Below are 14087 nucleotides of genomic sequence, written 5' to 3' on the forward strand. Positions count from 1 at the left end.
TGTTTTACTTTGCAACATATTATTTGCCATATCTTGACACTTCCACTAACTCTGCAGCTAATTCAAAGGGTTCTTTATTTCAATCTCAGTTGCGGATCTTCACATTACGTCGTGATAATAAATTTTCTAATCCTCATCACTTGAAAGAATCTCTAAGTCACCTTTGACTCTAAAGTCTAAACAAAGAAAGACACAAAATTAATGATACTTAAACCACGTCTAATGGTCTTTGCTATATGATTAATCGTGAGAAATTTGCAATTCACCTTCTGTGGATCAATCAATATTAATTGAGAATAAAACAAATATTTAATGAACGTTGTAAATCATATATAAAAGGAGAATACTTAATAAGTTCCTACTTAAGCTATTATTCCATAATACTTCCTAAGTTTCGATCAAGATATGGAAAAACTGTAGTAGGAAGGACATTCGATTTTTCCGACTTTCTCAGTTCTCATTCCGGTCTTCCCTAATGAAAATCCTAACTATTGGTTCACACCATTCAAGTTAATTAGTCAATCTGCTCATAGAAGCCCAAAAATGGAGATTAAAAAAAAACCACAAAAACATCCAACAACGAAAAAGAAACTACAACGAAATAATAGGATAATCGATTGTGATTGAAGCTATTCTTCAATGCGATGGCGAGAAGTGCATCCACCATAGCTGAGCCATCAAGATATATTAAATAATTTTTAATATAAATATAAAATTTAAGTCAAACTACTCAATCCCACCGAATCAATAATCAACTAATAACTAACATAGGATGCTCTGCACCGTTAACACAATATCAAAGTACCAAGTCATATTTAAACACAAGTGCATGTATGTTTCAACTAAAATACATACAAGTGAAATGCATGCTCTTAAATTATACATATAAACATATTAGCCATTCAAAAACAACATTCAATTTTCTATTTGAAACAATTGTCTGTAATACAAATCAAATTCACGCAAATAATATTATTTGTGCTGTCCAGCTCTTGTAGTTCAGTTGGTTAGAGCACCCGTTAGTTAGCGGGGAGGTCTTGAGTTCGACTCTTTCCACATTTGTTAAAGACCAGATATTGCTGGTAGATTTTATTGTTGCTTTTATGGACTGGGTCATTTTTGACCCGGGTGTAAACAATTTATTTTGGGTTTTAATAAATGGGCCAAGTAGCCCAACTTTGAATTAAAAATAAAAATGTTATTTGTGCTAAATACTACATGAAAACATTAGGATTAATTTTTATGCGTATGAGACTTATATAAACATATACTTTATTAGCTAATCAATAGTGATGAAACAATCCTCAGAGAAATCTAGCAACAACTTTATTTGTCCATGAACGCAAACACATTTTTTAGTCCAAAATAACCTATCAATGAATTTCAAGAAAAAATTAAAAATATTAAAGTAAAATATTTATTGACAGATGCAAGAAAGTAAAATAACTAAGGATTTTTAATCAAAGCACAACAGATTAAATTCAAACAAATAAAACAAAGCGGATGAACATAAGAAGAAAGAATCACGAAACCTATGAGGCTTTATTGATTGAGGAGGAAAAATTATTTTAGGATTGTGAAAAATCAATTAAAGTTGATTTCAAACTCTTACCTGCATACTTTTTCCATATATGTAGGAGTACTTCCATGAATTTTGGGGAAAATTTGGGCAAAATCACGTGTCCCATAGGCTAAATAGGAGGAAAAATAACTCTTAGCTGCATACTCTTTCCATGTATGTGGAGTATTTCTTTTTCCATATATGTGGAGTATTTCCACGAATTTTGGGAAGATTTTGGACAAAATTGTGTGTTTCATAGGGCAAATAGGAGGAAAAATATATTTTTCAGTGAAAAATAATTATTTAGAGAAATTATTATAGAAAAAAAAAAGGATGAAAAGACGATTTTGTCTATTACAGAGTCTTTTAATGAAGGGTAAAAAATTCAGTTCACTTTTCTAAAGGCCTTTACACTTTTTATATCTATAATCCATAATCTATAATCTATATCTATATCTATATCTATAATCTATATCTATATTTATATCTATAATATATTAAAAGTGTGAATACCCTTAGTGAATCGAACTTTTTTTCCTTCGTTAAAAGACTCCACAATAGACAAAATAGCTTTTTCACCTACTTTCTTCAATTTGTAATATTTAATATTGACTATAATAAATATCTAAAAAAAATAAATAAAGAAGATTTTCTATTCGCAGATGAAATCTAAATTATGGTAATATTTTGTTGGGTGTTTTTACTATTTTTCTTAATTTAGGACTCCTAAATTCCATGAAAAGAAATTAAAGATTCTAAAATAGATGGATTAAATATGCGTTGTAAATCTAATTAGTATTTGTAGTTTTTTTTTCCCCTTTTAACGTTATACTTTGTTTTCCTATAATATATTGGACATTGAATTCAAATTATTTGATTATTTATTCATAAATCGTGATAAAAAATCCTAAAATAGATTTAAAAGTACTTGTATTAGTAATTTAAGAAAATCCTATAAACTAGATTTTAAAACTCTACTATTTTTCAAATTTTTATAAAGTTAAAATCTATAAACTAGATTTTAAAACTCTACTATTTTTCAAATTTTTAAAAAATTAAAATCAACAAATATTTTTCATAATTGATCAATGTACTAAAGTTCATAGTTTTAATAACTATACATGTATGTTTTAATTTTTAATTTTTAACGAAAAGAAGTATATTTTGTTTTATTTAAAAGAAAATTAAAAGTCTACATAGTTGATAAAAAAAAAAGAACCATGAATGTCTAAAGAAACAAAATCTAAAACTCCTATTTGTATAAGTGTTAAGTTTATTTGGAGTTCATAAATAATTTATGAAAAAAATTATATATCTACCATATTTAGATAATTTTTTTCTTGAAAAAAAATAAAAAATGACCTCTATAAATTAAGTATTCTTCCTTTCTACAACAATACAATGGTATCTACAATGAATGTTTTGACAAAATTTTTGACTTTCCTAGAAAGTCGCCACTTAATTTTTGAAAAAAGGACTTAAGAAACTTTTATAAAATACTTAAACGATTCAAAACAGGAAAATCGTTTAAGATAGAGATTTTAAGTAAGTGATTCCTATTAATGTTTTAGGAAGGTGTTAGGCACCTAAAACGTCCGCAAACTTGCGGTTATCCGGACTATTTGAAAATTGTCTTTGACTAACTTTGAAAGAATTTTATTTTTTGAAAAGAAAGTAATTTTAGAGATATTTGGGTGGTTATGCAAAAATCAATAAGACCTGTCCTAGTCTAATTGGATCTTCCACCCATTTCACCTGTCCTAATCTAGCTTTTGAGCCTTTGGCTTGAATCTCGATCCACCTATATTAAATTTACATCTTTGACTTCGAGGCCAAAATAAATAATTAAATAAATAAATAAATACAACAACCATAAATAAATAACAACGGCAAATAAATAAATAGAAATGAGACTCGGGTCTCGTCGTCGCTTCAAGAATGGGACTTTATTATTCTTCTTCAGACTCCTTATCCACGCACTATGAGATTGTCTCCTTATGACTTTCGAAATCGACTCATGAGGGATAGGCCTCAATGGCCCACATTGATAATGCAACAATGGGTATAGAGTCCGTTTGGACTCAAAGACGGGTTCATGCAAAGAAAAGGGGAAGGAAGATAAGGAGTAGGAAATAACTCAACTAAAAATAATTTAGAAAGGAATTTTAATCGATACATGAACACTGCAACATGGCAACCAATGGTTCAATTCATATCGACATAGTAGTAATTTCATTCAACATGCAGGAAACCATCTAGATGTAGTGCTTGGCAGAACATTAAAACATATTTGGCATTCATTAGTCTAACAATAATGTCATAAAACCAAAAGAAAGGAAAACATTAAGACAAAATGAACCACGTTCAGCAGAAGAAATCTCCTTAATCTAACATAGGTTTAATTGCACCAAGCTTATGGAACAGGAAAACAACACATAATTTAGACATTACATGACTTTCTATTTCAATACCAAGGAGAACTCGCAACAGAGGATCAACTGAATAATCTCAATGGTAATGTTTGTCAAAGAAGACATTTGTACTAATGTTTTCATAACTAGGAAGGTAAAGCCATACGAGCAATGATACTTGTAACAATTACACCTTTGGCAGCAATAAAAAAAGAAAGCGTCCTTACTTATACGTTCTAGAAACTAGATGCATTCACACATAGGTAGATGGTCGAAAACTTTGAATCTGGGAGCATCTTAACAAACCAAATTGTCGATAATCTTTAAAGATTCATTAATCAATACGTATGTGCAAGGATAAAGGAGAGCAAGAAACAAGTTAAAGTCGGATCCTATCTTATCATCCATTATCAGATTTGAGCAAATCTACAGTCAATGATGGAAAATAGGGGAACATATTTGTTTTAAATTTGGCATTATAAACACATAACCGTTAAAAAGACAGGATGAGCATGGAACCAGTCAGAAAAAAGGGAAAAGAAAACAACAACGATAACAATAATATTTTGTACAATGTACAAGCAGGAGATCGACGATCAACCTCTCCCCTAATCATATGAGAACATTAGCAGGCAATGTTTCACTCTAAAAAAAAAGATTCTTGATGCAGGTAGGGGCAGAAAGAATGAAACGACATTATAGCGGATTTTAATAGAGACCAAAACCAAATAAAAATCAACCAGCTTTCATCACAGCCTATGGCTTTCAACGTCTCTACAACAGCTAATCCCAGCACGCAAGAAAGAGTTAAATTACCATTTACTACTTCAAAAGCGAAGACGAGACAAAATCAAGATAGCGACGACAAACAAAACAACGTCAAATACTAACCATGAACAAGACACCATCAGCCCTAAGCTACTAGACAAAGTCAAAGCATGAAACTTTACTACGAAACCAGCTATTCAAGATATTAGCAGCCCAAAACGAAATCAAAGCATGAAACTTTACTATAAAGTCAGCTATAACAATATACAAGCAGCCTAAAACTACCCAACAAAATCAAAGTATGAAACTTTATCCTCGATATTAGCATTCAAGACACAGGAAGTAGCTAACAATATCAAGATTAAATGACAAAATTAATGTCGAGGCAGAGATAACAGAAATCACCCATCAAACGACTCAAAACAAGCATTAATCCAACGTAACAATAATTCAACACTTGCTTCATTCAGAGAAACCTATAGCCTTTAAGGCCTCTACAGCAGACAACCCAGCACATCCTATCACTAAAAGAAACCTACAACTTCAGAAGGTTGAGATGAAGTATAAATCGTCAAAAACTCAAACGAAAAAGGATATTACCTATTCGGGAGCAGCAAAACAGGGCTACGAGATGGCGTTAGACTCCACCACCACTGGAAAGTTCAACGCCTCGACTCCGAAAAGCTTCGAGCAGTCGTCGACCAAAGAGCTTATACTAAAATATGCTATGTTTCTTTTCTTCCGAAACTTTTCCCCTAGTTGTCGAACTCAACTTTTCTCAGGAAGATTTTTTTTCACACTAAAATTTCTAAACCAAGAATTTCCAACCCCCAGCGAAAAATCCCCCCCAACCCAGCTCAACAGTGCGCTCTTTATATAGAAGCCAATTTGAGGGTAATTTAGGAATTTCTTTTCCAAAAGGAATTCAAAATTTGAACTCAAATTGAATTACCCCCCAACAAATTATACCAATTTGTTGTTTTTTCTTGGATAATTCGGTATGGGTGGACCAATAGGATTTGGGAAAAATGAGTTCCATCAAGAACCAATAGAAATCCACCAAATATGTACGAAATCGTACCCTTATCCCGAGATTCGTGAAATTGAGCCGTTGGGGGTGACACCTAGCTTGTTTTAGAAGACTCGAGATTTTTTGATGGTGCGTAATCGCGGGTTTAGGTCAGATTTCGCTTGTGTTGGAGCTGTTTGTTGATGGAGACGGGTCGAAGCTGGTTCGGGTAGGGTTCGTTCGGATTTGGATTGAGAGTTGCTGATGTTTTTTGTACGCTGATTTTTGTGTTCTTGTGTGTATATTGTTGTTGTTTGTTGAAGAAGAGAAAATGGGCCGGGGTTGGATTAATTAATTGGTGGGCTGGTGTGGTTAAGAATGGGCTGCTGATTAGTTCTATGTGGCCCAATGTAAAATAAATAGGGGTAGAAATTTGATAATTTTAAAAATGACCAATTAAATTAATTTTTAGCTAATTTTACTTAAATGTTAACCAAATTGGATATCAATTTGATCAATTGCATTGCAATTGTGATCAACTCGATTTTAATTATGGTCAAATTTAATAAATTTAATTGAGATTCGATACGAATTAATACCTTATTTAATTTTGAGTTTCTTGATTCGGTAAAATTAAACAAATATTTATCCAAATAAATTATTTTTGATAGCAAATTATATTTAAATCAAGATTTTAACCATTTGAATTTATTTTCAAGACAATTCTTGACTAAAATTTGATATTTTGTAAAATAAATTTTTAAGTAATAAAATTATAAAATTTTGTATAATTAAACACGATAATATATAATTGCTACTTAAAATGACCAATTTACCCAAATAAATTGCTTTGAAATTCCTTTATTCAGATAAAATAAATGTTGTGATTTTATTTGAAAATCAAAGAACTCCGAATTAAACTTAGTTATGGAGGGCAAAAATTAGGTGTCAACAACCGCCCCCTCCCTTTGGGTAGGGTGGATGCAAGTAACCCTGAGAAAAGGGAGGTTGACATTCCTAATTTTTGTCCGACCACAAATTCGAATTCGAAAGAGATTGACTTTCACATGAGTTTTGTAGAGTTATGGCCGGACCTTGGTATCAGGTTTCTTACATATCTCAGGTTACATGAGAAATTAGGCCACTTGTAGTTCATAAAGCTTAATTTTAAGCACGAACTTCAAGAAAATTCACAAGCTATCTCGATTTTTAGAGGTTTTGATAAAACCGAAAAGCTAGGGAATAGAGAAATTTGGAGGAAGGTTGGAATGCAGTCGATTTTCCTACATAGAGCCCAGCCTATATATCCCTAAGACTCAAGGAATCAGACTACTTGTAGTTCGACTCTATCGGCAGAAAAGATAGCCTTTTATTTCAGACGATCTTTGGCTCGGGATGAATGACAAATTAATGAGTTGCGGAAGAGAAGCTTATAACCTCTTAACAATGAATGTGGATCTCTTCATATCCATAGGTAAGAATTTAGCTAGGCATTATTTCCAAACTTCAAGTGTGTTATCACCCGACTTTGAAAGAAAGGGAAGACTACCCTCGACGTAAGTTTAGAAGTATCTCGAAGGCGAAGTTGAAACAAGAATATCCTGGAATATCCACATGCCTTATAATAGGGATGTGGTTAAATGGTGGTGGTGATCATCATTTAGCTCGCGTCCAGAGAGTTTGACGTCCCTCTCTAGACTATGCCCCGTTTTGCTGCTAAGAAAGAGTTCCACGTTGTACTGCGTCTTATCTGAAGTCATCCGCACCTGTGGTTTTGATTTGAGATTTTCATCCTCTCGGATGTTCTCGAAAATGCTTCAAGCAAAAAGTGTTAGCATTATACATAATTCACGAAAGAAGTATGTAGTCTTTTACCATATCTCTATGTCAGTTGTGGTCTGAAAAGTGGAGTCATCTCTTCATGTACCCTTTTGGAATGAAATAACTGGCAATAACAAACACAGCAACCCTCTTGGTTGTTGTATAATTATGACATTTTTCGATTGAATATGTCTTCAAAGTGGGGTGACCCTTTTGGACACCAGTGATACTTTATGCAGAACGATCCCTACAACCGTGTAATCTTGTGCTGGTGTAGCAACCCTTTTGGTTACCTATATCACTTGTTGTATGTGGAATGATAACCTCTCCGGTTATAGCCGATGATTGATTTATAAATTTCCCTTCAATTATCAATCTTTGGATAATCTTGCGCATTATTTGATGTTGGATACAAGGCGACTTATAGATATCCTTTGAATTGCTAGCTTTTAGGTAATCCTACACATTATCCGACCTTGGATAAGAGATGACTTACATATATCCCTCCAATCGCTAGCTTTTGGGTGTTCTTGCACATCATCCGACCTTGGATACAATATGACTTCTAGATATCACTCAAATTTCTAGTCCTTAGGTAATCTTGCACATAATCGATCTCGGATATAACGCGGCTTATAGAGAACCTTTGGACGTATCAATTTGATAATCTTGCATATTCTCCGGTAAGGATTTAGTTGCAACTTATGGATAACCTCCAGACTATCGATTTTTGGGCGATCTTGCACACTATTCGGTTAGGATGTTTTTGTAGCTTACGGATGACCTACAGGCTATCAACTCATAGGTGATCTTGCACACTATCCTATTTCAAATAATATGACTTATAGATGACCCTCAAATTGTCAATTTCTAGGAAATCTCATATATCATCCATTTTTAGATACCGACTTAAAGGCGTCCCTTCAAATCGTGTGCTCTTGATGTATTTAGATGCTGATTCATAAAATGGTAAAATATCCTCGACGCCAATATTTATGTATCGCGTGTCAATAGATATTAAATGTTGATGATATCCTCGACGCCAGCATTTATGTCTCGTGTGTCAATAGATATAAATTGCTGATGATATCCTCGACGCCAGCATGTATGTCTCGCATATCAAAAGATATTAAGTGCTGATGATATCCTTGACGCCATCGTTTATGTCTTGCGTGTCAACAGATATGAAATACTGATGACATCCTTGACGCCAGTGTTTATGTCTTGTGTATCAACAGATATGAAATGCTGATGACATCCTCGATGCCAGCATTTATATCTTGCATGTCAATTAATATGAAATGCTGATAATATGAAATGGCCCTCTCGGCAATGATATAAATGGACCTCTTGGCAATGATATGAAATGGCCTTTTTGGCGATGATATGAAATGGCTATCTCGGCGATGATATGAAATGGTCCTCTCGGCAATGCTATGAAATGGCCCTCTTGGCAATGATATGAATGACCCTCTTGGCAATGATATGAATGTCCCTCTTGGAAATGATATGAAATGGCCTTCTTGGCAGTGATATGAAATAACATAAAATGGCCCTCTTAGCAATTTGAAAACAGTTTCACCTGAGTTTGTTTGTCTTTGTCTTGCTTTCTACATGTACATGTACTTGAAGTAGACAATTAGTAGACACAAAGTTGCTCTCACCCTGTTTGGCTTAAGGTGAATTTTGAGGGAGGCTTTCTATTCTTCCTCCTATTGAGTGATCTTTTGATTATTGTATTTATTATGCTAACTCCCTTGAATATACCTGCACTCAAAATATTTAGTAGGCACAAAGTCGTTTTTGCTAGCGATTATTTTTTAGAAAAATTCTAAATACAATATTCATAAAGAAAATAAGATGCCTTTGTTTGTCCTTTATGATCTCAAGAAATGAGATGAACAATTCAAAAGGTTGTCGATAAATAGGTAAGCAGAGACCCAATAAAATATGTACGCCTTGGAGGTACAGAGATATTAATAAAAACATGTTTTAGATAAGGCCGTTTTTAGATAAATTATACCTACATATAATAACTAGAACAGATTGGTGGTTTACAACACCATGTAAACAGAAAGTAAGAGCAAAAAGAGTTAATAATAAAATAAGAAAGAAAACTGATTGGATAAAAGGAAGCAAAAAAATTACACAAAAGTTAGAAATATAAAAAATACTGAAGATACAATAGAACTAGTTGTATTTTCGATAAATAAAACAGAAATAACTATATTTTCAATAAATAAGACAGAAATAATTAAGAAAAAATTAGAACAATTATATAGTGAAGATCCATTAAAAGGATGGGAAAAACATAAAACTACTATAAAAATTGAATAAATAGATAAAAATAGCATAATAACCCAGAAACTATTAACATATAATTTTGACGATTTAAAAGAATTTAAAATGCATATAGGTGAATTATTAGAAAAACAATATATAGAAAAAAGTAATAGTAAACATAATAGTCCAGCATTTATAATAAATAAACATAGTGAACAAAAAAGAAGAAAAAGTAGAATGGTTATTTTATAAAAAATAGGGTACCTTTGGTTATTCTTTTAAAAAAGAGGAAAAAGTACTTTTGCATTTAAATTTCTATAGTCAATAACCATTCTACTTTTTCCTCTTTTTTGTTCACTATGTTTATTTACTATAAATGCTGGACTATTACGTTTACTATTACTTTTTTGTATATATTGTTTTTCTAATAATTATCTATATGCATTTTAAATTCTTTTAAATCGTCAAAATTATATGTTAATGGTTTCTGGGTTATTATGGTATTTTTATCTATTAATTCAATTTTTATAGTAGTTTTATGTTTTTCCCATCCTTTTAATGGATCTTCACTATATAATTGTTCTAATTTTTTCTTAATTATTTCTATCTTATTTATTGAAAATATAGTCATTTCTATTTTATTTATCGAAAATACAACTAGTTCTATTGTATCTTCAGTATTTTTTATATTTTCTAACTTTTCTGTAATGTTTTCGCTTCCTTTTATCCAATCAGTTTTCTTTCTTATTTTATTATTAACTCTTTTTGCTCTTACTTTCTGTTTACATGGTGTTGTAAACCACCAATCTGTTCTAGTTATTATATGTGGGTATAAATTTATCTAAAAACGGCATTCCTAAAAGTATATCTTTTGATGTTAGTTCATAATTATAAATTTCTTCTATTGTTAATATCTTATCCCATACTTGTATTTTTACATTCCTAGCTTTATAAGTAATTAAGCTTCCTTCATTATTAAATCCTTTAACTATTATTGGTGTTTTTAATTTATTCCATTTGCTTTCTGGTAAGCAATTATATCTACATAAATTAGCTTCTGCTCCTGTGTCTATCATAGGCGTATAATATCTACTGTAATATCCTTCTACTACTATCTTCATTAATACGTATATTTTCATTTTATGTTAAGGCTCTTCTTAAGAATAATTTCTCTCTGTTATATGTTAAGGTTAATTGTGTATGTTCTATATTATATGGTTTTACTTGTTCTAGCCATTTTATTCCTAATATTATGTCTGCTTTTTGCATTTCCTCCTTTACTTCAAATTCTATTTTTATTTTTCTAATTTCTATTATTATTTCTTTTTTCTGCTATATTTTTACTATTTATTTAACTTCTTGGTAGATCTGGGCATATATCATTATTAGTTTTTATTTCTTCATTTTTTACTAGATATTTTGCTACATAATTTTCTTCTTGTCCTGTATTTAAGAGTATTAAATATTCTTTTTCATTTACCTTTCCTGTTATGTAATATTGGTTTAAATTATTTGTTGAATTTATTTCATAACTTGTTCTTTTTGATGAGCTTGATGATTCTGATTTTTCATCAACTATTCTTTTTGTAGTATTTATTCTATCATTTATTATTTCTAAATTTTCTTCTATATCTATGTCTCTATAGCTATAATCATTATAATCTATTGTTTTTACAATTTGTTCGAATGGACTTTCTATTCGTATTTTGTTAATCTTATTTTTTCCTGTTATTTTATGTTTTGTTGTTAATACATATAAATTTTTGCATCTTGCTGTAAATATTTTACTTCCTGGGGTTAATTCTATTCCTGATATTTTCCAATATAATACTAATGATTTATCTATATTTTTATCTGTTACTGCTACTGAATAATTTGCACTTATTATAAATTTAACTTTTTGGTATATTAAATTTCCTTTTATGGCAGTTATTATGCTTTTTTCTACAGGTTTTATAATTCTATCATCTGCTAAATACAATTCTACTGGTGTATCTATTCCTTCTCTAAAACATGTTTTTATTAATATCTCTGTACCTCCAAGGTGTACATATTTTATTGGGTCTCTGCTTTTTATATCATTTATCTCTTTATTAATTATTCTTTTTGTTACTAGTGGTATACTAGCTTTACCTTTTGCATATCTACAGTCTATTACATGTTTCTTTTGGCATACTACATAATATTCTTCTTTTTTCTTGGTAAATAGATTTCTTATTGTTGGTATTTTAAATATTTTTTCTACACTTAAGTCTAATTATTTTCCTTTTATTTCATCAAATATGTTACTGTCAAATATTATTTTTTGGTCTGTTTCTTCTTCATTTAAATATTCTTCCTTTGTTATTATTTTTATATCTTCTTCAGTCATTTGATTCATCTATTTTACTATCTATTTCATTTTCTGTTTCATTTTCTGAAATTTCATATATACTATCCTCACTTTCTAATTCATAATCTATATAATCTATCTGCATATATTCTGTATTTTCTATTTTTATTTCTGATATTTGTTTATTTTTTGGATTTTTAGGTAATTTTGCAATCTCTAGCTAAATGTCCTAATTTTCCACAATTATAACAAGTACATTCTTTTATAGATTTCTTTTTTTCTATATGGTCTTTTGTATTTATAATTTTTTACATAATATCTTTTTCTTGGTTTCTTGTATTTATATTTTGATTTTTTATATTTTTTATATTTCTTATGTCTTTTTCTTTTCTTATAATATCTTTCTTCACATCCAAATTGGGGTGCTATTTTATCTTTGCAACTTGCTAAATTTCTTATCAATGTTTTTTCCATTTTTAATTCTTCTCTATATTTTTCACATAAGTTTCTATACCATTGTTGTAAAAATTTTATTTTTGCTCCTAGAGTATCTACTATTTTTGCTTCTTCTCAACTCTTTATTATCTTTGAACTAAATGGTTTGGGTAATTTATTAAAATATAATTTTCTTATTTCTTTACTTTCTTGTATATTATATACTCCTTTATAATAATATTCTTTAAATGCTCAGGTATATTAATCTATATAACACATATTACATATTGCTAATTTTAACATTAAATTCCTATTTGTATCTTTTTCTTCATTTTGTTCTTCTTCTATTATTGTCATACTACCAAATTCATCTTTTATAGCTGTTTCATATTTTTTTAATAATTCTATAGGTGTTAGTTTAGTTGTTGTTGATGATGTTCCTTCTGTAGGTTTGTTAGTTATTAATACCTTCTTGCTATTTTCAGTTAAATTTGAAAACCATAATTTCACTGTTCCTATTAGTGTTCTTTCTATATATTCTGGTGCATCTGTTATGTTTATATTATTATCTAATAATTGTTTTGTCATATATCCTATCCATAATTGTATTATTTTTTCTGTATCTATTACACAGTCTAAGTTTAAAAAATTATAATTTTTATTAACTATTTGTTTTGGTATCCATTTGTCATATTCATTCTTTAGATTATATCTTTTAAACTTATTCTTATAATATGTAGGTTTTCTTATTTCTGATGTTCTAGGTATTATATTTTCATCTTCTTTTTTATCAAGAATATTTATTTTTGTGCTGATATTTTCTAAGTTTTCTTCATTAATTACTTCTTGTTTTACATTGATTTCTAAATTTTTTGTATTTGTTAATATTTCTGTATATGTTTCACTATCTTCTGAATCATAATTATCTGTCTCTTCAACATCTATGTCATTTATTTCTAATTCTTTGTTTTTTATTTCTTTATTGTTTATTTCTAATTTTTTTTTTAAATTAATTTATCTCGTTTAGTAATTTTTGTTCTTTATCTTTTTCTTCCTTTTCCTTTTGTCTTTCTTCATACAAATCTTTTAACATTTGTAGCAATCCTACTATGTTTAGTTTCTTCTATTTTTCGTATTTCTTCTGTAGTTTGTTGTTTTATTTTTTCTATTTCCTTTTTCCTATCTATTTCTTCATTTTCTCTTTTTATTCTTACCATAGCTGCCAATTTATCTTCTAATTTTAATTCTTCTTTTTCTAACATTAAATATAAATGTTCACCAATTTTCTTATATCTTCTTCTTAGATTAGAAAATACTATTTTTACTTTTAATCCTTCGTGATTTTCATATAATTTTTCATCTATTATAAATTCTTCTTTATTCATTTTATTGTGAATAGTTCATGTTGATATATATATTCTAAACTATCTATTTGTGATTCTAATTTTGATATTTCATCTTTTTGTG

General features: G+C 29.7%; 1 long non-coding RNA gene across 1 annotated transcript; it reads right to left on the reverse strand.

Moving 5' to 3' along the window:
- Nucleotides 1-3263: 3263 nt before the first annotated feature.
- LOC124888631 lies at nucleotides 3264-6017 on the reverse strand. The gene is made up of 2 exons (XR_007047172.1): nucleotides 5341-6017; nucleotides 3264-3362 (listed from the first exon to the last, which is right to left on the reverse strand). It is a non-coding gene; the product is annotated as an uncharacterized LOC124888631 (long non-coding RNA).
- Between the last annotated feature and the right edge of the window lie 8070 nt (nucleotides 6018-14087).

The sequence above is a fragment of the Capsicum annuum genome, chromosome 11 (assembly GCF_002878395.1).
Source record: "Capsicum annuum cultivar UCD-10X-F1 chromosome 11, UCD10Xv1.1, whole genome shotgun sequence".
NCBI lineage: Eukaryota > Viridiplantae > Streptophyta > Magnoliopsida > Solanales > Solanaceae > Capsicum > Capsicum annuum.